A 25,228-nucleotide genomic window follows, 5' to 3' on the forward strand; every position below is an offset into this window, starting at 1 on the left:
TTTTTGGAACAAATAGTCGACTTCGACTTTTTCGACAAAAAGTCGATTGTTCGATTATTCTAAAGTCGATTTATAGAACCCTACACTCTATTTACATAAGAGTACAAACAGTGTACACTTAATAAGGTAGCCTCGTCCGCATAGCTGATCATCAGCTTTTACAATCTTATCTGTCAAAATTCCTGTTTGTTTACATAGAAAAAAAATCGCAAAAGGTGTAAAAATTTTAAAAAGTGAAGAAAATTATGGTTTTAAAGGAGTTTTCTAGGTCAATCGTGATTAAATGTCTTTGTTATCCTTCTCTCTTGATAAAAAAAGAAAATCTTTAGCTCCGGCATACGTTCCAAATCAGTTTCAACTATTTTTAACACGACCAATCACTTTTCACAAAAAACACGTTTAATTCGGAAAATTGGTCTTCCCAATAGATATAGTTATGATTTTCAGACATTCCACGTTTAATTAATATAATATATTAATATTAATAGTTAAAAATTTAAATAATTGCTAAAAACTCATATTTTTATTGTGTTTATTTGTTGCTTTTTCATTCTACACACACAGCTTTTTTTGACAGATGGGATTATTCTACAATAACAAATCGCCTGTTGCTTTTGTATTGTTGTATTTGTTGTAGCGACGAGGCTACCTTATTAAGTGTACACTGAGTACAAAGTTGTATTTTTGAACATTATTGCACTGCATTACCATCCAAAGTGGTATATTAGGATTAAAAATCTTATATATGTATATAATTGCTCACACATCCTTTGAATTTCTAATACTAAATTATTTAAAATTTCTATATAGTATTTAATTATTATTAGTATTACAGTATAAAATTGAATGGAGAATTTATTTTATTTGTAGACACATGGTCACACTAAAATTTTCTTTTGGTTTCTTTTTGTCTTTCCTTCTTGAATAAAACGAATAAAAATATCTAGTGGCAGCTCTGTTAATAAATGCAATTCAATTGTTGCTTCTCGAAAGGAAAATACGCAGCAAATTCCCAAGTGCTGTAAAAATAATAAAAAAACTTTGAAATCCTATAAAAAAAACTTAAAAAATTTAACGAAATAAAGGTAATTTAATTAAAAACTATTTTTGAGTGGAATAAAAAAATAAATTTACATTAAAAAACACTAGTGCTAACTAAGAAAAAAGTAGCGTGCAAAAAAGTGTTGAGGAATTCTTGAAGAAAAGACTAGAGAATTTCATGGTAAAAAATAAACAAAAACAAATTAGTCTAAAGAAAAAATAGTTTTGTAAATTAAAAAAAAAAGATTTTCAAAGTGTTAATATTTTTTTATAGAACAGTGCAAGAACAAAAAATATACATATATCGGAAAAAATAAGATAAGAAAATTGTAAGGAAAACGAAACAGGTGATAAAACTGCAGAGGGAAAAAAATTAAAATATAAAGAAGCGTAGGAGGTAAGTGATAATGAAAACAAGTACCTTTTTGACACAGTTGCTTATTTAAGTAGTTGCCTAACACAGTGTTGTATACTAATTCTATAAAATACTAAAAATTAAATTTGGTTTTTATTGAATTAAGGTAAAATATATCTGTTGTTTTTCTTTTATATATTTTCCTAGGAAAAATAAATATTTTTACTTAATTTTTGACAGTAGTTGTTCTAAACTTTCGAAAAATAATATTTTTTTATACAAATACTAATTCTGACACAAAGTTGTTTTGGTGAACAATAATCAACTGAGCTCTACATAACACCTTATAAATGCGTCTGGGAGAGATTTTATTTGATTTTTATTTGCTGGCCAATTTAATGTGCTCTTTACTCTCGTCTTTGACGGTTGTGTTTTATAGTAGTCTGATTTTTGTTAAAATATAAGAAAATAAGAAAAAAAATTTCAACTGCTCCATCAATACGACGTTCGGTGCTAGTCTCTTGTTAGTCCCGTGTAAAAAAAATATTAAAATAAATACATATATAAAAATCCATTTGATTTAATTTTTTACCCCGTTTGACTCAGCAAAAGACTATATACATATATCGCCATCAGCGTTTTCAGAAATTGATATTATATTTGTTTTGTGTGTTTTGCAAATTAATATTATTGTTGTTGCCGTGTGATTTGTGTTTTTTTATTTTATTTTTGTTTGAAAGTGTAAAGAAGGGGAAATAAAAACCCAATAACAACAACAATATTTATATTAAAAAAGTGCAACGCAATATTCCTGGTTTCAAAGTGTTTTACAATTTATTAAACAAAAAAAGTTATAAAAACAAATTTAATTTTTTTTCAAGAGCTAATTTAAATTTATAATTTGTTATACATTTCATTATAAATTTTCGATTTTTATGTGAAAGTAGAAACTTTTTTGAAAATAATAAAAAGTGTGTATTTTATTATTGTTCATTTCTTGCTGCTCACTCTTTCTTTTTTTTTTGTGGTGTTTTTTTTGCTTTTGTTGTTGGAACACAATTTTGTGTTTGGGGATTCGTGCTTATTTTCCTGATTCCCATCGCCATCACCACGGTTTTACATCTAAAAACATCGTGCTGATTGGTTTTTTTTCTCGATTAGGTAGGTGGAATAATATATAAACTATATAAATATTTAAATATTTACATTTTAAATATTTTTCTTTTTTCTTTTTTTCCTAAAATATTTAATAAATACCTAAACAATACAATTTGTAAAATAGACAATAAATGTCAAACATTACGTTTTAAAATTAATATTTTTTAAGCTTTCCAAAATAATTTATAAATTTTGTAATTTATTTACTTACAAAATTACAATAAAATATACCTACATAGATAGATAGTTTTTACCGTTAAATTTAAGCTTAAAATGTAGACGTTTAGTCCCTATTCCTTTAACAGTTCGCTTGATTTAAAACTTTTGCAAAAAAATTTAGGAATGGAAGTAGGTACCTATTTGGTTTTAAATTCTTTAAACAATTTAGTTGTTTTATTACATATAGGGCTTAACTTATATTTATTGATCTCTATGTTGATTAAGATAAAATCAACCCTTGAAGATCCACATTCTCAGACGATTTATTTGCTACAAATATGCATCATTACAAAAATAATTCAATATAAACCCAGTTTTAAAGGTAGTAAATTATAGGGTTCTATAAATCGACTTTCGAATAATCGAACAATCGACCTTTTGTCGAAAAAAGTCGAAGTCGACTATTTTGTTCCAAAAAAGTCGATAACTCGACTATCGTCTGTAAAAAAAGTCGTAAAGTCGAAAAGTAGGAAAAAGTCAAAAAAAATTTTAAAAGTCGAAAAAAGTCGAAAAAAGTCGATAAGTCGAAAAAAGTCGTAAAAAGTCGAAGAGTCGAAAACTCGAAAATTGTAGAAACAAGTCAAAAATAGTCGAAAAATTTAAAAAAGTGGAAAAAAGTCAAAAACTCTAAAATAGTCGGAAAAAGTCGAAAAAATTAAAAAAAAAATAGTCGGAAAAAAGTATAAATTGTCAAAAAATTGAAAAGTCGAAAAAAGTCGTAAAAAGTCATAAATAGTCGAAAAATTTAAAAAAGTGGAAAAAAGTCAAAAACTCCAAAATAGTCGGAAAAACTAAAAAAATAGTCGGAAAAAAGTCGAAAATAGTCAAAAAATCGAAAAAAGTCGAAAAGTCGTAAAAAGTCGACTTTTCGTTTCAACTATAGAATCCTAGTAAAGTATCTTTGTATTTGTCGTTTGATAATAGTTCCTAGCATACAAAGTCCTCCACAAAAATTTACTTTAGTAAATATAATTTTATAAAAATTACAATATATCAATTAAAAATTTAACAAAGACTCAATCCATAATTGAACGTATGTACCTCCAAAATAGAATCCTCTTCCGAAAGTAATAATAGCGCTTACAACTGGCTTAAAACAAAGCATGTAAAGCTGGTTTTAAAGAAACTAAAATGATAAACTTTATGCGAATTGATTTATGATAGAACCCAACCTCCACATAAAGTTCCCTACGGATAATGATTTTAATGCTAAAAATGCAAAAATAAACACGTTTTATATTATTTAAAATCTCTCTGTCTAATAATTGGCCATTAAATACCTACATGAATTTATGAAAATTTTCTAACCTAAGCAGGCGTTTTGAATTATTAAATAAAGGCTTTGTTATTACAAATGTTATACATTTAAGTTGTTTGTGTTAAGTAGATATTATATTCAGCAGCAAATTTCCACTTCAACTAATAGAATATTATTAATCGTAAGTTTTTTTTTTTTTGAAACAAACATTATTTGTTCTTTTGGATTTTGTTTTAAAATAAAAGTTTTTTATTCTAGTATCGCTATAGAGTTTATATCTAAAAAAAACAAAAATGTTTTAAGAAAAAGACTTACTAAACTGAACAAAACATAACATGTATTTTCCATTTATAAAAACAAAAAACTTTTAATTTTTTAATCCATATTTAGTCATACAGTCCATTAAGGATATTTATTGTTGCTGTGTAAGAATGTAGTAGTAGTAGATACGAAGTAATTACATACAATATACATACATTTGTATGTACGTATCGTTGGATATAGAACAAAAACATGTTTACAAAGTTCAATTTAGAAAAATTTTTATATGTATGTATATTATTTACAGGTATTAAGTTTGTTTACTATAGAGATTTAATTAATATATATTTTAGCTATTTTTTTGCTCATTTATTAGAAAAAATTGTTAATAAAATTCAAATTTTCACAAAAAGGAACTTAAGTAAAATTTAAAAAAAAATTAAATTTCACTTAAATCCTTTTTTACAATGTCAATTTTTTTAACTTAAATACCAAAATTGTCTTAATTAGGAAAATAACTAAAGTTTCAACCATAACTAGAGGTGATAAAAACGGGGATTAAATACATATTTCTGCAATTAAAATTAAATATTTCAAAAAAATATTATTAATTAAAATAATTTTTTGTATAACATTCTTTTAAACATTATGTGCATTTAACAAAATGTGCTAAACTACATATTTGCGGGCAAAGGTTATAAATATTTTGTTTACGAATATCTAATCTTTAATGTGTCCTACGCGTTATTATAATAAACTATAGACTAGTACATTCTCTACATTTCAGATTAAGACTATTTTTGCATATAATTAGTTGTTTTCGAATAATATACATAAAGTGCATTGATTCTACTTTTTTGACAGCCGCGTAGAATGCGAAGAAGCGTAGAACTTTCAGCTCTAACTTTATAATATTTGACCCTCAATATCTCGCTTACCATAGGTGGGTTTGATGTAGACTTTAAGTCCCTTAATTAAGACAACAATACAAAGCAAACTTTTTTGACAAATTTTTCTGGGCAATTAATAAAATATGTTTGTAGTAAAGTTTGTAATAATTTTACTAATTTTCAAAGTGCTTTTCGGACTAAAATTAATTTAATTTTCAACATTGTTGTCTAATAAAAAGGTAATATTTTGCACAGTAAACTTATTAAAAAAAATTATAAAATAAACGAGAAACAATATAAAATTTCACTTAAAATTAAAGCCTGTGATGATTTATTGCCAATTATTATTTGCTTATCAAAATATAAAAACAATTATTTAAAATATTTCTCAAAATTCAAATAAAGTAAATCTTAAATACATATTTCCATTTGTTGTAATTACAGGGCAAAATTTAAAAATTTACTAATTAACCATAATTATAGTATGTAAAGTAACCATTTATAATTATACATTTAATTAAATTCTTATTAACACACGCTTCTCATTATTATGATCCATAATTTAAACGCATTTAAATGTCCCCATTTAAATATTCACACAAAAATGTATAGGTAAATTTATAAATTTACATACATACATATGTATGTATGTATGTATGTATGTATGTATGTATGTATGTATGTATGTATGTATGTATGTATGTATACAAAATTTCTGTTGACAAAAAAACAAAAACAATATTCATTTTGTTGCATTGAATCAATTTTTCAAAATTAAACTCTATGAGTCACAACAGTCTGTGTCTACTTATTATATTCAGATACTTTTAATATAAAAACACAACAAGTTAGGTACGCTTAAACAAAACAGAATTGTGAATAATTGTCAAAACAACAAAAAAAATCTAAATTGTCAACAAAAACAACCGGCAAAAATGTCAAATATAACAACAACAGCAATATGTATATAAATAAAATAATTGGCCTCCACAATAATCTCTTCACTGTCAAGGAAAACTAAAAAAACACTTGAAAAACAAATAATAAAACTACAACAAAACACATTGGAAATACATGAAATTATATGAAAATAATAATATGATGAAAAACTACAACAAAAGATTATACAAAAATATCAGCACACACTTTAGCATTTTTTTTTTTTACTTATTTGAGGCTTTTCCTTAAGACATCAAATACAATTGTTATATACATAGCTACAACAAAATCAATTACAACATCAACAACAATATTCAGAACGTCAATCAGAGACGTCGTCGCCACAACACCCCGTCCATAAAAGACGATATCAATGTACAAGAAAAACGTCGTCAATGACTACGGATGACGACCGACAACGATATTTTAAACGAAATATTAAAAAAAGAAACAAAAAAACATATACAAATGTAATTAAAACAAAAATCTGAAATGAGAACAAAAAAAAAATCAATAAGTCCTTTTCATTATTGCAAAAAGAACTTCAAATAAACATTTGAAGTTGTGTTCAGAATCAATTTCATTTATAGTATGTACATAGTATGTATATAGTACACCTGTCCCTTGTTTTGCACTTTTCTGGGAAGGTGCTTTGATAATTTGTGTAATTTAATTTTGCGGGGATATAGATTGCCTTATTTGTTTCTAAGTTACTTTTAGAATGTGCTGTAAAAATCCTAAGTATAAAATTGCTCATGAATTATCGGTTTTTCGAAATGGTGGGAAGTTGGGTTCTCTTTAAAAAAGAAAGTAAAATATTTTGTACTAAAGCCAAAGTTTTAATGAATGATACAGGATAATTTGTATTCGAATTTACAGCAATAGTCTGGTTTTTGAATGAAAGGAAATCTCTAAATGAGACGGTGAAACATTTCGAAATGATACCACTATACAATATCACCAAATGTGTCATCCATCATTTTATCCTATGACCCAGACTGAAAATAATTTGCATCTCCAGAGTTGAAGCCCCATATTCACAAATGCTTAATAAAGTTGTTGAAGGATTATTGTAGGAATTTTGTATGGAAAATGTGGGTAATTAACCTAAAATAAGCCATTAATATCTTTATGAATACGGGGTGAAAAGTGTGGCAATTCTCGGAGCACAGAGTTCTGATTTCAATATTACACAAATATTATTTTAATTTATTATTAGAACTATCCGTATGATTTATCATAAATCTAAATTTAATGACAACAATTAAAATTCTAAAAGATTTCAGAAATTCTAAGAAAGAACTAATCACATATGTGCTCTACTTCTGAACAATAGGTTTGGATTTAGCTATTTATGTATTATATTAAAAATAAATAATAAATAGTCAAAAATATTTGCACTAAATAATGAATGTGTTCGGTAGCATTAAAAAAATTGATCATAGAAACTAAAATAAAAATGTATTTAAAATGTTTTAAAACTTAAAGTACACACATGTTAATACGAAGAGTATCTGTGTATTTTTCATGTGATAAAAAGTAAGAACAAAAATAAAATGTTCGAACTTTTAAGAGTGAAGGTGTAGTTGACGCACTGACAGACAAACTGACTGAATGGTTAGATGTCTGACTGGCTGCCGGACTGGTTGGTTGTTACGTTTATGTATTAGCTTAATGGATAGCTGGTTGGTTGGTTGGTTGTTTTCTTGTCGATTTGACTCGATTTAATTCATATGGCTGTATGTAGTTGTTGTTTAGTTTATTTGCCTGCCTGTTTATTTATTTGTTTATAGAAGTTTGTATGTTTGTATATGCCCGGGTTGGTTACCTTTTTGAATTTCCAGGAATGACGACGTCAAAAGAAATATCTTACGTTGTTGTTTTTAGTTATACGTACGATACGATACGATGTGCCCACATAAACACACTAGTTAATACAAATAAACATTTATTATTTATATAAATGCATGTATATATACCCTGTAGTTCGTAGTGTAGCTAATGAACAAGTGTTTTAGATTTGAGTTTAGTTTTAGTTGTCCTTGAGATAATTACAACTTGCTCAATACTTTCATATAGCCTATAGTCTATAAAAGGCAAATTGATATGTATAGATCATTTTATAGAGTATAGAGTAGTAATAAGGAACTTTCTGTCCCCCAAAGAAATGGTTTACTGAAATGATTAAAATTAACTTTATGAAAAACTGTTGGGTAAAATACTACACGTTTATAGATATTGACGAACTTGTTTTTTTTTTCTCTGATTCTCGATGTTGTTGTAGTTGTTGTATAAAAAGTGTTGAAAACGAAAGAAAGGAAAACGAAAATGAAAATATATGACAACTATAAAAACAAACTATTAGTTGTTATTTTTGGTTTTACTCGATACTCATACAATAACAAATCTATAGAAGTCATCGAAATACAAGTTAAGAATTTATTTCGCTGCACTCTTTTTCACTCTCTACTCTGTTCTGTAATTCTGAAACTGGTAGCTGTTTTAAATAGAATTGAAAAAATAAAAACAAAAATAAAAATCTGTAAAATATGCACATTTACATTTGGGAGCAGAAAAATAGCCCAGCAGTTCAACAAAGAGTCAATGCATACAAAAAAGACGGTAATTTCCACTAATAGTTAACCACCTGTATGACGGTAATTCGTATGTTTAGGGTCATTCGTCACGAATGTACCCTTTGTAATCGAGAATGAAAACAATCGTCACTTTGGTGTCCTCTTTGTAAGCGAGAGCGGAGACAGTCGTCTCTTTACTGTCCTCAAGTAACATAGAGATTATACTCCTAGCCTTGTTAACGCCATCTCCGGTTATCGCTTAACCGAAAGTTATTCTGCCGATTAAAATATTTTTTGTATGAAAACTGTCAATTTAACCTTAAGGTAAAGAATAACTAGACATTCTGATATTGGGGGTTAAAAGTATTTTTTTGTTGTACTTCCGAAAGTAGTTATTTTACCCATCTTTTGGAGAAATAATTATTACTTTCTACTAATATGCCACCATCTGGTTGACTCAAATTTATATCTTTCGGGTCAATCGTCACATTATTGTCCCAAAGTATTCTAGAGAGTAGACACTTGAAATTTTTAACCTCTATTTCCATTAATATCTTACTACCTGGCTGACTCCAATTCGTATGTTTTTGATCTTTCGTCACAAATAAACTCTTTGTAAATGAGAATGAAGACAGTCGTCACTTTAGTGTCCCCTTTGTAAGCGAGAGCGGAGGCAATCGTCTCTTTACTGTCTCTTTGTAGGGTATAAAGTGACGATTGACTTCCTCGTAGGATAAGCCCTTGTTAAAATGGTTGGTCACCTGGGTAGTCAGGTGGCTAGGGGCTATCACAAGTGGTAGGTTAAATGGTCAGTTCGGGACTGTACCGTCGAACTGTTGGGAGGTTGTTTAGTATAATGTAGTAGTAGTAGTAGTATAAACTGTAGTATTGTAAACTTTCTTCCCATAAGAAATTTGTCTAGAACATTTCTCCCAAAAATAATTCTTCTAGAATGAAAAAAAAACTAAAATTAACTATTTGTATTAAATAAAACATACCTATTTTAATAACCACAGTTGTACGTACATATGTATATATATATTTTTACTTTTCTGAGTTCTGCCTTTTTTAATTTTGCTTATTTATTTACATTGGACGACAGACAGACTTAAAAAAAAATATTAACATTTATGCGTGGGCTGTTTAAAGAGTATTTTGCTATTATTTAAAGGATAAACATTTTTGAAATAAATTAATTATGAATATTTTGTAAACACTTTATGAATTCAAATGAGCATTCGTTAGCAATTCTAATAGAAGCATAAATTTATTTTGCGGTTTTTAACAATTGTTTGCTGTTTTTTATTTGCATCGTTTTTAATGAGTTATGTCAAGTCTAGAAGAATTTTCTACATCAGTTTATGACATTTCTTGGCTGTCAATTAAAAGCTTATTGAGGATGCAAGTTTTGCACTTAGTTTATTTTTACAGATGTTGGTTTAAATGTCAATCGTATAATTTACAATTTCCTTTTAATGATTTTAAATTTTGAGTCTAAAAAAGCATTTTACAGGGATAATTCAAATATTCCAAGTAATATATAAATATAAAATAAAAAAAATATTTATAAACAAATTAATCACAATATTCTTTTTTAAACAATTTATTAAATTTGTTTGTAAAAAACAAAAAATTTGCTCTCAGAGATGAATCATTAACTCTACTTATCAGTAAAACCTTTAACAGCAGTCGATCATATGAATTATTTGCGAGAAGTAAACGCTAATAAAATTTGTTCATAAGCAATAGAATTTTAAACCGAACATTTGTAATAAACTATTATTATATTTCGTACATTTCAGAAATCAATACAAAATCTGTTCTGCATTATGTCTTTGGAAATAAATTATGTATTTATTGATCGTTTCTATAAACAATTAATTCAGATAACGTCTGGTCGTCCGAAATATTAGCATTGTTTTGAAAAGTTTGTAAGAAACTGAGATGAAATGTTCGTGCATCGCTTACGATGCGTATAAAAGTTAACCTACTTTAAGCATTTTACTCATCAATACAAAGGGAAAATACAATACACGATAGGTCCCAAATTGACACCAAATTTTTCAATAAAATCCATTGTTATATACATTTGTCTGACAATACGTTTTTGTTCTTGTAATATTAACAACGCAACGTTGTCAACATTGCAACAATACATTATCGAAACCTAAATAAGCTCACTATTGGCTACGAATTGTTTGTCAATTCGGATGTGTATAAAATTTTGATTTTGACTTGTGTTGTCATACGTATGTATATAATTTGACAACCGATGTTAATAAAAAAAAAGAATATAAAATATCAAAATCAAATGATATGTTCGTGCGCCGCTTGTGACGCTTATAAAACTAGAAAGTAGATCTACTTTAAGCATTCTACACGTCAAGACATTCTACATCCAGCTTTATACGAGATCCACCGTTGTAGTCTAAATTTAATCGTTTTATGTTATTCACCATCAATTGATCAATCTATAACATTAATCTTGTTTTTTTCAAGAGACTTTAAGGCTCTCAATTTCTCCTGGTCGTGTTTAAGGGCTTGATCGAATTTGGAATTAGGACCTTTACCTGATTTCAGCTTAGCCGAAAAATATTAATAAATGATCATTGTTTGTTTTAAAGGATGGTTTTGAAAGTGCATGGTTTCGAAAGTGAAATCTCAATTGTCGAATTGAACTTAAATACTGCAATGAGTATGATCATAATAATAATCATTGTACATATATAATCTAGAGGCATTGTTGTCTCTCGAGGTGTAAGCTACCGATCTATGCCATTTAACTTTCACTTTAGCACATTGATATTCACTAATCGAAAACGATATCTTAATTGTTTTACGGGACACCGCAGTGTTTCAAGATTTTTTTATTTTTTCTCAATTTAGAGCATTATTTTGAGTTCACAGCTACATTAAATTTTAGAATTTTACCACATGCTAAAAAGAATATCCTGCGATATCCTTCGAAAACAATTTTTCCATTTTTCATCAAAAATGATCAAAATAAAGTATGTGTTAAGGTCATATCCAAAAAAGTCCAGCGGTTTGGCTTTGTGCATAAAAGTGTTAAATTCTGCGAAAACAAATTATCATAGCAAAAGTTGTCCTTCAACTTTCATTTTAAGCGATTCCCGAATATGTCTCAAAGACATGTACAATTTGGTTCTATTTAGTTCTTTGTTAAAAAAGGCCAAAATAATTGCAACAATCTATGCTGTTCTTTGATTTACACACACAAACCCCCCCCATTTTAATTTACATAAACAAACGACGAGTACATAAATAACATTTTGTTGTTATTCACATTTTGTATGTGTAACATGTCAAAATCAGTCAGCCACTCAGTCGACTGGGACGAATTTTATTAATGCTTACACATTTATTTTAAAATATATTCATGTTATTATAAGGCTTAAATAAATTAAAAAAAACTGAAACTACAGCACGAATTTGACATTTAAATAAATTTTAACTCATTTTCTACTTTGGCAAAGTAAATAATAATTTTGTAAAAAAACAGTACAAAATTTAAAAATATAAAACATTGCTAGACATTATAATTATTCAGACAGTTAACATGAAATGCTTAATAGAAGGATCATAAATTTAAGAAATAAAACAGTATAAATTATTGATATTCTTAGTATATTATATACCCTTTACCACTATGTTGGGAAGGCTATTATGGTTTTGTGCTGACGTTTTTATCTAATTTGCCAAAATTAATAATAATTTTCTAAAAAAAAATCATTACAGAATTTTAAAATATGAAACATTTGTAGACATTTTAATAATGCAGACAGTTTCATTAACATGAAACACTTAAAAAAGATCATGAATTAAAAAAAAATATATATGAAAAATCCGGCATAAATTATTGATATATTTTATTTCAAGAAAAGGTCCAAGATACATAAATACATACTATTATTTACAACATTTTTCCCTCTTTTTATAATTACACCAAAATGTTTGAAGTTCATCTAGAGTGTATCATGGATGTTAAAATTAGTTTTCACAAGAATTCAAATATATGTAAGATCATAATCTTATATCAGATATACTTTCGATAAGATCGCTATTAAAAATCAACAAAATCGGTCTATTAACAATTGTTTAATATTCCGAAACAACTAATTAAAATATTAAGTATTTTTTAGCAATTATTTTAACATAATTTATATGGTTATAAATTATAAGAATCAGTTAAAAATTTCGTACAGCTCCCATTGCATGAGAATAGAAAACACCGTAATCGGTTCATAATATAAGGACCATTACCGAAAATCAATTTAACAAACATTATTCTTAAACAAATAACCACATCGGAACAAAATTGAACTGAAATTTTTTACGAAAAGGTCTATAAGTCACTCAATCCTAAACTGATTTCAAAATTTTAGATTTGTAAATGTAAAATTTGCATTGATAGATTTAGATTTAATGAAGATTATTACAAACTCACAAGATCCCAGCGAAAGTATGTTAATATTGATCCATAATAATTCCGGGAGCAATTCCTATTTTTTTTTTTATTTCATAAAGTTCAAAATATTTTTTATACTGTTTATAAAATATACAGTGTTAGAAAAACTACATTTGCTGCCAAGAATTATATTATTGCTTTAACTACTGCTCCAAACAATTGTCTGAAGTTGTAGCAGTAGCATTTGTTTTGCTTTATAATCATACGTTTTTAAAACTATTGCTATTTATAAAAAAGTAAATCTCAAATATAGCAGTAGTAATAAATCAGTAGAAGTAGAAATAGTTTTAAATAAAACATAAACTGTGGTAGAAGCTTAAAAGTATAAATAATTTTATTGCTACTTTTGAAAAGTAGCAATAGAAGTCATTGCTACTAGTTGATCGTTCTACTGCTACCAAATAACAATAGAATAAAAATTGAGGTAGCAATAGAAAAAGTAAAAAACTACGAAAACAAAAAATAAACTAACAAATACACATATCCCAACGAGAAAAATGTTCAGTACAGGGGTCTTACTAAAAGCATTATTCTATACATAATCCTTCGATAAATGTACATGAATCCTTTTAGTAGTGGATATACAGTCCTCCTAGAATATCTCTTAATATCGCAACTTTATAATATGTAAATATGTCTTTAGAAGGCCCACAAATCGAAGTCCTATAATTTAATCCCGCAGCTTGTGCATTTTTTCTAAATGACGTAAATTTTTCGTATTTTAATAAAAAATTTATTTTTTATGCTACCAAAAATATTAGTAGCATTGCTACCTAGAACTGCTACCAAAATAAAGTAGCAATGCTACCAAATTTTTGATTGTTGAAAAATATAAGGAGTGAGATCGAAAAATTCTTAACACACGTTTTTCATTACATTTTTCAACCAAAGTATTATTTGATTTTTTTTTTTGATCAAGTTACCTTTGAAAAACATGTCAGTTATTATGTGTAATGTCAATTATATTAATTTTTTTGTTAATCTGATTAAAATGAGTGACCAGAAAAAAGTGCGTACTGAAATTATTAAATATTTTCAACTAAGCCCAACTTGGTCTTACAAAAAGTTGGCCAAGCATACAAAGGTCTGCCGACAAACTGTTTCCAATGTTATTAAACAGTACCGGGAGAACTTGTCAGTTGATAGAAAACCTAGTTCAGGTAGAAGGAATGGTCCACATGATGTTTCTAAAGCCAAAAAATAGAACGCATTTTCAAAAGAGCTCCCAACACATCCGGTAGGAAAACAGCTCGGTTAGCTCAGTGCTCGGACTATTTGGTACGAAAAGTTAAAGTTAATGCAGGTTTAAAACATACAAGGCTCAAAAAGTTCCTGACAGGAACGCTGCTAAAAATTTAGAGGCCAAAAACAGAGCACGGAAATTGAAGTCAAGTTTTATAAAAAAATATTCTTGCTGCATAATGGATGACGAAACGTATGTTCTGGCAGATTTTTCGCAACTTCCAGGTCAAAAGTTTTATGTTGCTGATGCTCGAGGGAATGTTGAAGAAAAGTTTAGGACCCAAAAGCAGACAAAATTTCCCAGAAAGTTCTTGGTATGGCAAGCAATATGCAGTTGCGGCAAAAGAAGCCAATCATTTGTTACAACGGGCTCTATAAATACCGAAATTTACATCAAGGAATGTTTACAAAAAAGGTTGCTTCCATTCATAAGACTTCATAATGTGTCCACTTATTTTTGGCCTGACTTGGCATCCTGTCACTATGGTAAACAAGCCCTTGAGTGGTACAAGAACAATAATGTGGTAATTGTACCAAGAGAGGCAAATCCACCAAACTGCCCGGAGCTAAGGCCAGTGGAGAGATATTGGGCTCTTGTTAAAAGAGAATTGAAGAGTACAAAAAAGGTGTCCAAAAGTGTGGTAGATTTTAAACGGAGATGGACTACATGTTCGAGCAAAGTGACAGAAAGCACTATAAAAACGTTAATGGAAGGGTTTCCGAAAAGGGTTCAAAATTTCATCACTAGTGATTAAAACTAGAAAAATATTTTTTTTTTGTAAATTGTAATAATAATTTGAATCAAATAAAAAAAATAAAGCTGTAAGTTTAGTGGTTTCTTTTTTATAAACATATATGTATGTTAAGAATTTTTCGATCTCACTCCTTAATAACATATATTGCTACTTGATTAAAATATTTAGTGCTACTATTTGAATTATTCAATTGCTACATTAAAATATTTAAATATCAATGACTCTACTACTGCTATTAAAATTTTTATTTTTTTGCTATATCTATAACTACTGCTACCAAAATCTAAAGGTAGCACTAGTAATAGTAAATTATTTGCTGCTAGTTTTTGAACATTTTTAACTACAAAAGTAGTTATTTTTCGTTACTACAGCTACTTGTAGTCTAGTTATTTAAACACTGTGTATGTTTATCTTATTTAATAATTTTCAAACATACATATGAAACATTTGTTTAAGTGGTTGTTTTATTTTATTTAACTTCATTACTACTTATTATAAAAAAAGAAATACTATGTCTAGAAAAATTTCAACCGGATATTTCAGTTTTATTTTATTTATATATTTACTTTATTTTCATTATTTATGGCAAATTTCTTGTGGCTGTGAACTGTGAACGCGTGTTTGTTTATGTGAGTGTTGTTGCTTGTTTATAAACATTTTGCATTTAAAAATACAAATAAACATTTCAATGTGCTCTGCTGATGATCTATAAAAACCGCAAAATTGGTAATTTTCTATTTGTATTTTCAATTGTTATTACATATTAAAAGTTAAATGAAAATTTATAAAAATAAAATGAAAATCTTTATGTTTTATTTATAAATGAAAATTTGACATTTTATTATTTGACATTAAATAAAAGTAAAATTAAATGTCAATGGGATATCATATGAAGTGCATAGTCTAGACTTGAGTTACTTTATTTTTGCAATTTACTTTTAATTTTAAAATATTGTTTTTATTAAATATAAATTCTGTTAAGGGTAGAATATTGGTATCATAACTTCAAAACTATACTATATAATAGTTACAAAATTTATCTTTGAAATAGTTTACATAATTTCAAAACTAATCTAATTAATTCTCAATTACACGATACGTTTAAGGTATATAGTGTACTTGGGAAAAAATGAGACGACCCGTTTTGAAATTGCATAGATCTGAACTAGATTATGTTCTTGTATTCATTTTATATATATGGATTGAGGTCATAGTATAGTTGTATGATAACTTTAGTAAAACTCGATTCATTTAAATTAAACGAAAAGCCTAAAGCCGGCTTTACACGATTACACAAGTAATATGATCTGTCAAAATTTTGTGTAGAAAAGTACGGATGGGATCGTCTAAACACAATATGTAATGAAACCAACACACATTGAGAGAGAATACAGATGAAAAATTTGACAGTCTTATGGCTCTCTTCATTTTTTGAAATTATTAAATAAACAAGCAGGTCGCATTAGATCAGGGATGTATTTTTATGTAAACACATATAAAAAGTGAAACAGCTGTTTCCATCTTATTTTTTTATTGTTTAATAGCAATCGTGTAAACACAAAAAATATAAATCAAACGACTTTTATTCTCTTTTTTGTCATACGGATGGAATTTCATTTTACTTTTTCATTAGACTTGTCGTACGTAAAGTGTGATAGTGTGAAGTGCCCTTAAGGAAAAGTTTATGTCTTAATTGACTTGATGTTAGGCACATTATTTCTATTTCACAGATTAGTTGATAAAATCAACAATAGTACATAGACCTGTTAATTGACTATAGACTAATACATACACTAGTCAATAGACAAATCCCTAGAATATGTAGTCAAGAGATTCCACAATAAACTAGTTAATGGACTTGTCCAAGTCAATAAATTAGACAATAAACTAGTGAATATATGATTAATTCATTGTGTGCTCAATAGACTAATGTATAGACTTTTAAATTATTCCACCTATTGTCTAGTCCATATGCTTATCAAAAAATAAGTCCACATACTAGTCAAAATCTACTCCACTGACTAGTCAAGTTACAGTTTATCGACTTGTTTGCGAACTAATATTTAGTTTAAAAGAGCCTACCGATAAAAAATATTAAAATTTTGGTAGTGAGAAATCTAGATAATTTGTTATCTTATACATTACCTGGTAATGAGTGGTCGTTATCTATAACATTATTTATTTTCTTTTAATTGAGATTCGTAGCCAATTATCTAGAGAATCAGTCCAATAACTTGTTAATAGAGCACTGAGTAAGCGGAAAGACTAATAAATACAAAAAAATAACTGTAGAGCCAGGTTTAAGCCCGAGAAATTCGAATAAGCATATTCGTAACAGCTATTTTTTGAACCTCTTCGAACAAAAATAATTAGCTATTCACCCCAAAATTTATATATTTCCTCATTGCTACAATATTATTTGCCTGATTACCGGGTACGTAAGGTTTTTCCTCGGTAATCTGCAACTAGTAAATGGGACTAATAAATATCCTTCATAATCGTAGACAATTTTTGATAGAAACAAATGATTAAAAGTGCCGAAATTAAACAGTTGAAAAGGGAAGTTATATTATTATAAGTTTAATATTTTTTGTCTGATTCATAATAGTTTGAACTTTTATTTAGTCGATAATCACAAAAGCCGATTAATATTCAGGTCCTAAGCGTAATGATTGCACGTCATTGTTTCACATTAACTGATTTATATTAACACAAGGTTTTACCTTTAAGTGTTAAGTATTTTAAAATAAAATAAATTAGTCCTTTAATTATGATAATAATGTTCAATTAGCTAATTGAAAAATTTTAATAAAAATTTAAGAAATTATTTAAATGTTTTTTTAACTTTAAAAAAGTTTCAAATGTCATTCATTTGATGATAATCTTTTGTCATTATATTAAAAATGTTTAACAAAATATATCGTCTTCAAAATTTGAATTTATTTTGTTTACTGCATTTGAAATTCTAGAAACCATTTGTAGACATTAAAATTACCCAATTACTTTTTTTTTAAATAAATGTAAAAGGTGAACATTAAATTAAAATATGTAATATTGATTATATGGTTTTTCTTTAATCAGATTCATTGATTGTTAGGAATAATAATATAAATGCCTTTACTTATGTGCAATTTTTGTTTTTAGATTTCATAAATAAGAATTTCTTAAAAATAAGTTTTTAAGGAAAATAATGATGAAATGAAAGTTTTATGCATAAGTTTCCTAAAAACAAAAACGTAGTAGGAGTATGAATACTGTAACACAATTTACTTATTTGATTAACAATTTTTTTACCTTTATTATGTTGTTTGACTACAGTTTTTTTTTTCCTTTTTCTTCTTATATTTACGAATCTGTATCTATTATTAATATGGCTAAATGTGTATGAGTTTTTCTATGTATGTATACAATACGAACATCTGTATGAATGAATGATGTCTTGATATAAGATTGTTCCATTAAAAATATAAATTTTTAATGCAAACAAAAACAACAGCAACAAATATAACGAAAATAAATGTAATATCTTTTGAAAAAAAGCACGTATACATATATAAAATGTAAATATGTATATAGAACGATATATACATAGATACAATATATACATTTAAAGTTATGAGGAATTGAATTGAGCACGTGAAGGAAGTGGGTGGAGTGGGCTATAGATATTCATCACTTATAAAATTTTCTTAGATAGAAGATGATAGAATATTTAAACAGCATAACAGAATACTTAAGTATATATTGCAAAAAGTAATCCCCCGTTTAAAGATACGCAAAAATTTTATAAAATTGTATCTAGTATTTAATTTAACAATAATATTATTTTGTATTTAATAGATTCAACTTGTATGTGTGTATATATTCAAAAGTACGTGTCTTTTCATTACACTCTTTCGAGATATTCTCTCTCTCTCTCTCTATCTCTCTGTCTTAAGAGAGAATGATCTTTGCATTTGTATATCTAACTTGTTAGTTAATGTATTTCATTGTATTGAATTTTAAATTCAAATATGTGTATTTAATTGTCTGCTATATTTAATAATAAAGCAAAATATACAAAAAATAATAATAAATAAATAAATACAAAATTCACAATATTATTGTGTGTATATCTTATCTTTAAAGTATTTCTTACTGCCTCTCCTTTCCTTTCTCTTTTTTTTTTGTATTTCACGTCAGGAATGGCAAATAGAATTTTAAAATTTTACAAAACAGCATTTAACATTTTATCTTTTTGATTCAATATTACCAAATCAATGAACTGTTAAGATATGTAAATTTTCTCTTAGTAATATTAAACGATCCCATTAAATAGTATCTAAATCAATATTTGAAGTAATTTTTTTTTTAAATTGGACTCATACTCAGAGGGTAAAACGGTAGAAAACTATTAAAATTTATACAATATATTGTCAAAAGTGAGCTAACCACGTTTGTTAATATTTAGACAACTGATGTGTATAAAATATAAATAACACAAACTTATTATTTTGATAAATATGGTTGTAGTTTTAAAAACGTATCATTGTCATTGCAATAACGCATTGTTGTAATCTCGATTACGCTTTATATAATTTCGGCAGTGCATCGTTGTGAATTCGACAACGAATAGTTGTTATTTAAACAATGCAACGTTTTGTTAGACACCATAGTGTTTAATTTGATAACACATATTTGACAACGCATTGTTGTCATTTTGATTACGCTTTATATAATTTCACCAATGCACCGTTATGATTTCAACAACGGATCGTTGTCATTTAGATAACGCAACGTTTTGTTTAACACCATAGCGTTGTCGCTTTTGTACACATCATATTTTATTTATATTTATTTGATAACGTCGCGTATTTTTTATAATTTTGTTATTAATTTAACAACTATACGTTCGTACTTCGACAACGGATCTTATTGTGTATAATTTTAAAAAGGCCTTTTTCCCTATGTGTACCACTTTTAAAATCAACACTTTTTATGTATTATCTAATAGATCAGTCAATAAATAAAAAGTTAGACAACAGACTATTCCAAATACAAGACAGTCTAATATACAACATGTCCCACTATGGACTACAGAATAGAGTAGTCTTTAGACAAGACAATAGATAAGACTATAGATTAAACATTGTCCATTCACAAATACTAATTCGTAATAGACTAGTCTCAAGTCTATGAAATAAATGTTGCCTTTAAGAGACCTTTAAAATCATATCAAATTAATGTAGTAATCCTGAATAATAGTGACACCAATTCGGTGTCACTATTGTCTAATAAAGATTGAATTATACAAAAAAGTTCAATTGTACTAATTTTACCAACTCTGTCTCACGTTGTGTTCATTAATTAACGAGAGCGTTGCAAAAATTGTTGTCTCGATGGCTGTTCAGTTTGATTTTTTCCCGCTTTACATTATATTAGTTAATTCAGATTTTTTTTTGGAAAATCCATTCTGAAATTGTATTTCTTAATAAATTGTTTTTCTTATTAAATATTAAGCACTTTTAATATTAATTTTTTCAAACGCTATTTTCTCTATGGTACTTTACGAATTACTTAATCCACGGGATGAAAACTTTATTTTTGTCAAGGCCTCGTTTTAAGTACTATGCTTAGTTTGGTTTCTCAAAAGCTAAATATGTAGTTGCATACAACGGCTATACAAAAAGTATAATATTATTCTTTTAATTTCAAATCGAGTTGTAGAGTAAAAATGCTATTTTTAATCAAGTTCTGTGATATCGAGATAACATCTATATAAATATGTCTTTTAGATTGTGTTTTCCATTTTTGGTTCTCTCTCTCTCTCTCTCTCTCTCATTATAACATTAAGTGTTAAGAATGAATTATAAAGACAACCTATTACTAATATATTACTATAGCTTAATATTAGTGTCTGCATAATATGACATTTTTATAATTTTATGTTAAAAAACCAACCCACAGTAGTTTTTTATTTTTGTCCCGATATTTACTAATGTGAAATACAAACAGCAAAAGATAAATAATAAATTCAAATATATTCGCATACATAACAAATAATGTTTAAACATTTTTTTAAAAATAAAATCATATTAATTTGAAAGAAGAAAAAAAATGGCGCTTTAAGCACTAATGAATTGCAAAATCAGCAAAAATAAATATAATTATTCAGCCAGTTTACAAACTTCGAATTCCAACAAAAGATTAAACAACTAAGAGCTGTGTTGTATACCCTTCACCATTATGTGTTAAAAAACAGTTTATATGAATTTTATTACAAAAAAATTAAAGAAGTACCAGTTGTTAAACTAAAAAGTACTAAAAAGTCCTCTTATATAGGTTTTCATTTAATCAGTGTGTTGCGTGTGTTCATTAAAACACACATTTTAAAGAACGAAAAAGTATCACAAAGTCTTATCTATTACAGGTTTTACTTATTTCGGGGTCTACATGCTTAATTTCATGTTTCTAGGTTCAATATTACAAAAAAATTCAAAAAGTACCTTTTGAAGAATGAAAAGTACCACAAAGTCTAGGGACATTAACATTGTTTACTAAGGGGGTGCATTGACTTTTTATCGAGCTGCAGGGGTATAAAAATATAAAATACTTTACTAAAGAGATACAAAATTGTTGAACTTTGAAAAAGAATTGGATCTAATTATAAGATAAAATAGATCTTCACTTGGTCGACAAACTTAGATTAAAATTTCCCTAAACCTTTAATTGCTTTAATTACATAAAAATATTTGTTATGTGATTCTAACCCGAACGTGAAACGGTTCGATTAAAGGAATCCGATTTTAAGCAATTAGAATAGTGGGGACCTGAAAGAGAACTCTTTAATTAAGTTACTTTGTTAAAAGCCGTTAAACATGGTTGTCAGATCTTACAACGTTGTCAGCAAAATGTCAGCAGAAAATTTCTAACAATCGTTTGAACATACAATTTTTCTGTTGCAACGTTTTCAGAAAAAGCATTACTGACAATATTGGAAGACAAAATTTGGAAGTTTACACTATATTTATATTTATGGGGATAATTACGTAATTTTCCTTATGATTTGCTCTATCGAAATTTGTAAGAAAATTTTTTCAATGAGTTTGAGTTCTAAATTAAAAAATATTAAAATAGTACAATATTGATAAATTAAAAAAAAAATACAAAAATTTGCTATACCAACATACTATAGGTACTGAAATATATGGAACTCTTTCTTGTTTAAATTAAACTTATTTTTGTAGAGATTTTAACGACTACCTTCGTATATACCTACATTTTTGTTCATCTTATCTGTTTATTGTTTATTATTTCTGTTGTTTTTCTTTGATATTATATGTATTTTGTTATCGGCTCACAAAAACTTCCTGAATCAATTTAATGAAATTTGGCACATACCCAAGGACGAAGCATATTGAAAATGGTTAAAATTGGTACATTATATCAGCGTATACACAACAGTACCCTGAACATAACTGCATAATCGTATCTGAACAAAAATCGCAAAATTTAGTTTTATAAAATTCTGAATAACACTGCATTTGACCCCAGCTCCTGTACAAACTCCCTTTTAGAGAATCGCTTAAAGGTCAAAAATAACTTATTAAACACTAATACCGCAATGAAATTCTGCATAAATAACTTTAATGAAGACGTAAATTCCTCTACCAAAATTTATAAAGTTAGTCCCAGCTTTACATTTACACTCATATAAACCCTCTTGTGTGGTTAAAAGACAAAAGTACATTAGTTGTTTTTTTTTTACTTCTCAAGAGAACATTTTAAAGTTGAAAATTCCAATACAAATCTATAGTTAAATACATTTAAAAATTACGATATTTTCAAAAGTTCTCTTTCGATATTTATGACAAATTTACACATTACAGAGTTGTGTACGAATATTTCACATATCTTGAGATATGTTCTTTTTTATTTTTGCCACAGATATGTACATTAATACTTGTTTACATTAAAAATGGGTTTTACATTACTTTTACTGACGTTTTTTTTGTTATTGTTTACTTTAGTACTAATTAAAATGTTACGCGGTTTTATAACAAGTTTTCATACAGTTATTTATAACTTGTTTTAATTTAAGTGCACCCTATAATAAGCAATATTTGGAATTAGATACCAGTATATGGACAAATAAACGAAGTGCTTTCAAGGGAAATGTATTATAAGCACTTCGAAAGTAGAATTAAAGTGAGTACAATAATTTCTATAACATTTTCTCTAGTTTCAAAGTGATTCATTTTAATCATTAAAAAACATATACATACAGTATATAATGCTTTACTTTCTTTGTTGCTTCTCTGGAAGTTCTTTAAAAGTCATAATGAATAATTTTAAGCATAAACCATTAGAGTGTTTAAAATTCTTTATAAATATTTTAAAACATACATGTAGTTATAATAACATTGTTTACAACGCATTTATGTACATTAGAGTGGCTCCAAAATTAAAATTGCTAATGTATTGAAATTTAAACTAGTAAAAGTATTATATTCGACTATGACGAAACTTATATGCTAACCATCAAACCGTATGCAGTAAATAGAATACACTCCCATAAATATTAGGTTGATATTATTATGAGATTTTAGCTTGTAAGAAACTTACATCTGTGCATCGATTTTCATAGCTATACTAGCAATTTTTAAGCCAGTAATGTGCGTTAAAGTAAATTTCTAAAGGGTTCCTTTTAAGGGGGTTGGGTTAATTATGGTCCGATCCTTGCAAGATTTTGTACTTGTAAGAAACATATTAATATAAGATTTCAGAGCTAAACTCATATTTTTAAGCCAGTAATGGGCGTTAAAGTTTTGAAGGGAACTATATATGGATAGGTTCAATTATGTACCGATCCTTTTAAATTTTGATAGTAAACATTTTAACAAATTTATGTCGAATTTCATCGCTATTCTAGCATTTTAAAATAATTATGACTGTTTGTGTGGGGGCTATATGAAAACGTTCGGATTCTATCTCGCTTTCAACAGACATTCACACAGACGGACTGACAGACATGGCCTCATCGTCTTAGAATTGAATAAGGACCTAGAGTATTTGTACTTTTGTGGATCTACGATCATTATTTCGATGTGTTACAAACGGAATGACAAAATCAATCATCTTTTTGATGATTGGTGTAAAAATTTAACCTTAAAAAAGAATCTTCAAATATTAATTTCACGACAAAACTTTTCGCAAACTGCATGTTAGAATGAACCAAGTTTTCATTTTCGATGGGAATATGAGTATCTTATTTTACCTCCCTACAAACGGTTTACATCCCTAATGTAAATACAATTTTTTTTGTTCAACACTCTACAAACTGCTAAACGTTAATAACACTTGACTGAATACTATATTTATATTTACTTTTTCACATATTTTTTTTTTTGTTTTAATGTATTGTAAGTTAAAGGTCAATTATTTTAAATATGAATATTTTATTTCTGAAAACTTAAGGAAGAAGCTGAAAAACATATTATTTTTTATAAGGAGAAAAACAATTTCTTTTGTTCACTTTTAGTTTTTTAAATTGACTTAAATTAAATAAATTCTATAAAATTTTTATTAGAATCTGCTTTATTTATATTTTAGTTTGTTTTTAAACTAATAATAATAATACTTTATTTATTTCCAGGTACATAAATATATTGTTTGTTATAGAAAATTTAAAATTCTATTATATTTGTTAGTGGTATGTATTATTTAAATTGCATTTTTAAATGAATTTCAAAATATTTTTGTATTTGCATCATAAATACTTACTGTTACTTGACCAGTTTCATAACTTCTATTGTTAAATTTATTTCACATATGGTTACTTATTTGACAGTATAGTAAAAGAGTTGTTGCTAATTTTAATTAAAAAATCTGTTAAATTCTCATTCAAATGACAATAATTTCATAAGGAAAATTAAAAAAAGTATGCCTATGGCTTCGATTTTTAACAAAAACAATGATAAAGCAGTGCACAACAGGCCCGAGTAAGGTTTAGAGGTATTTTTTCGTATTTGTTGTAATATTACAACATTCTCCTTTCAAACTTTTTAAG

At 27.1% G+C, this 25,228-nt stretch overlaps 1 protein-coding gene across 6 annotated transcripts in view; it reads left to right on the forward strand.

The window, feature by feature from the left end:
• The first annotated feature begins 972 nt into the window (after nt 1-972).
• The window catches only part of LOC111679071 (signal transducer and transcription activator), a 67,035-nt gene continuing 42,779 nt past the window's right edge, over nt 973-25,228 (forward strand). For 2 of the 6 annotated variants that reach the window (XM_046947753.1, XM_023440563.2), the window contains exon 1: nt 974-1,438. The gene's annotated coding sequence lies outside the window, so the exon portion shown is untranslated. Of the gene's footprint in view, nt 1,439-2,320; nt 2,558-24,814; nt 24,872-25,228 lie in introns of those variants that run through there. The other 4 variants (XM_046947750.1, XM_046947749.1, XM_023440564.2 and 1 more) reach the window with 4 other exon arrangements.

The sequence above is a fragment of the Lucilia cuprina genome, chromosome 4 (genome assembly GCF_022045245.1).
Source record: "Lucilia cuprina isolate Lc7/37 chromosome 4, ASM2204524v1, whole genome shotgun sequence".
In the NCBI taxonomy this organism is placed as follows: Eukaryota; Metazoa; Arthropoda; class Insecta; order Diptera; family Calliphoridae; genus Lucilia; species Lucilia cuprina.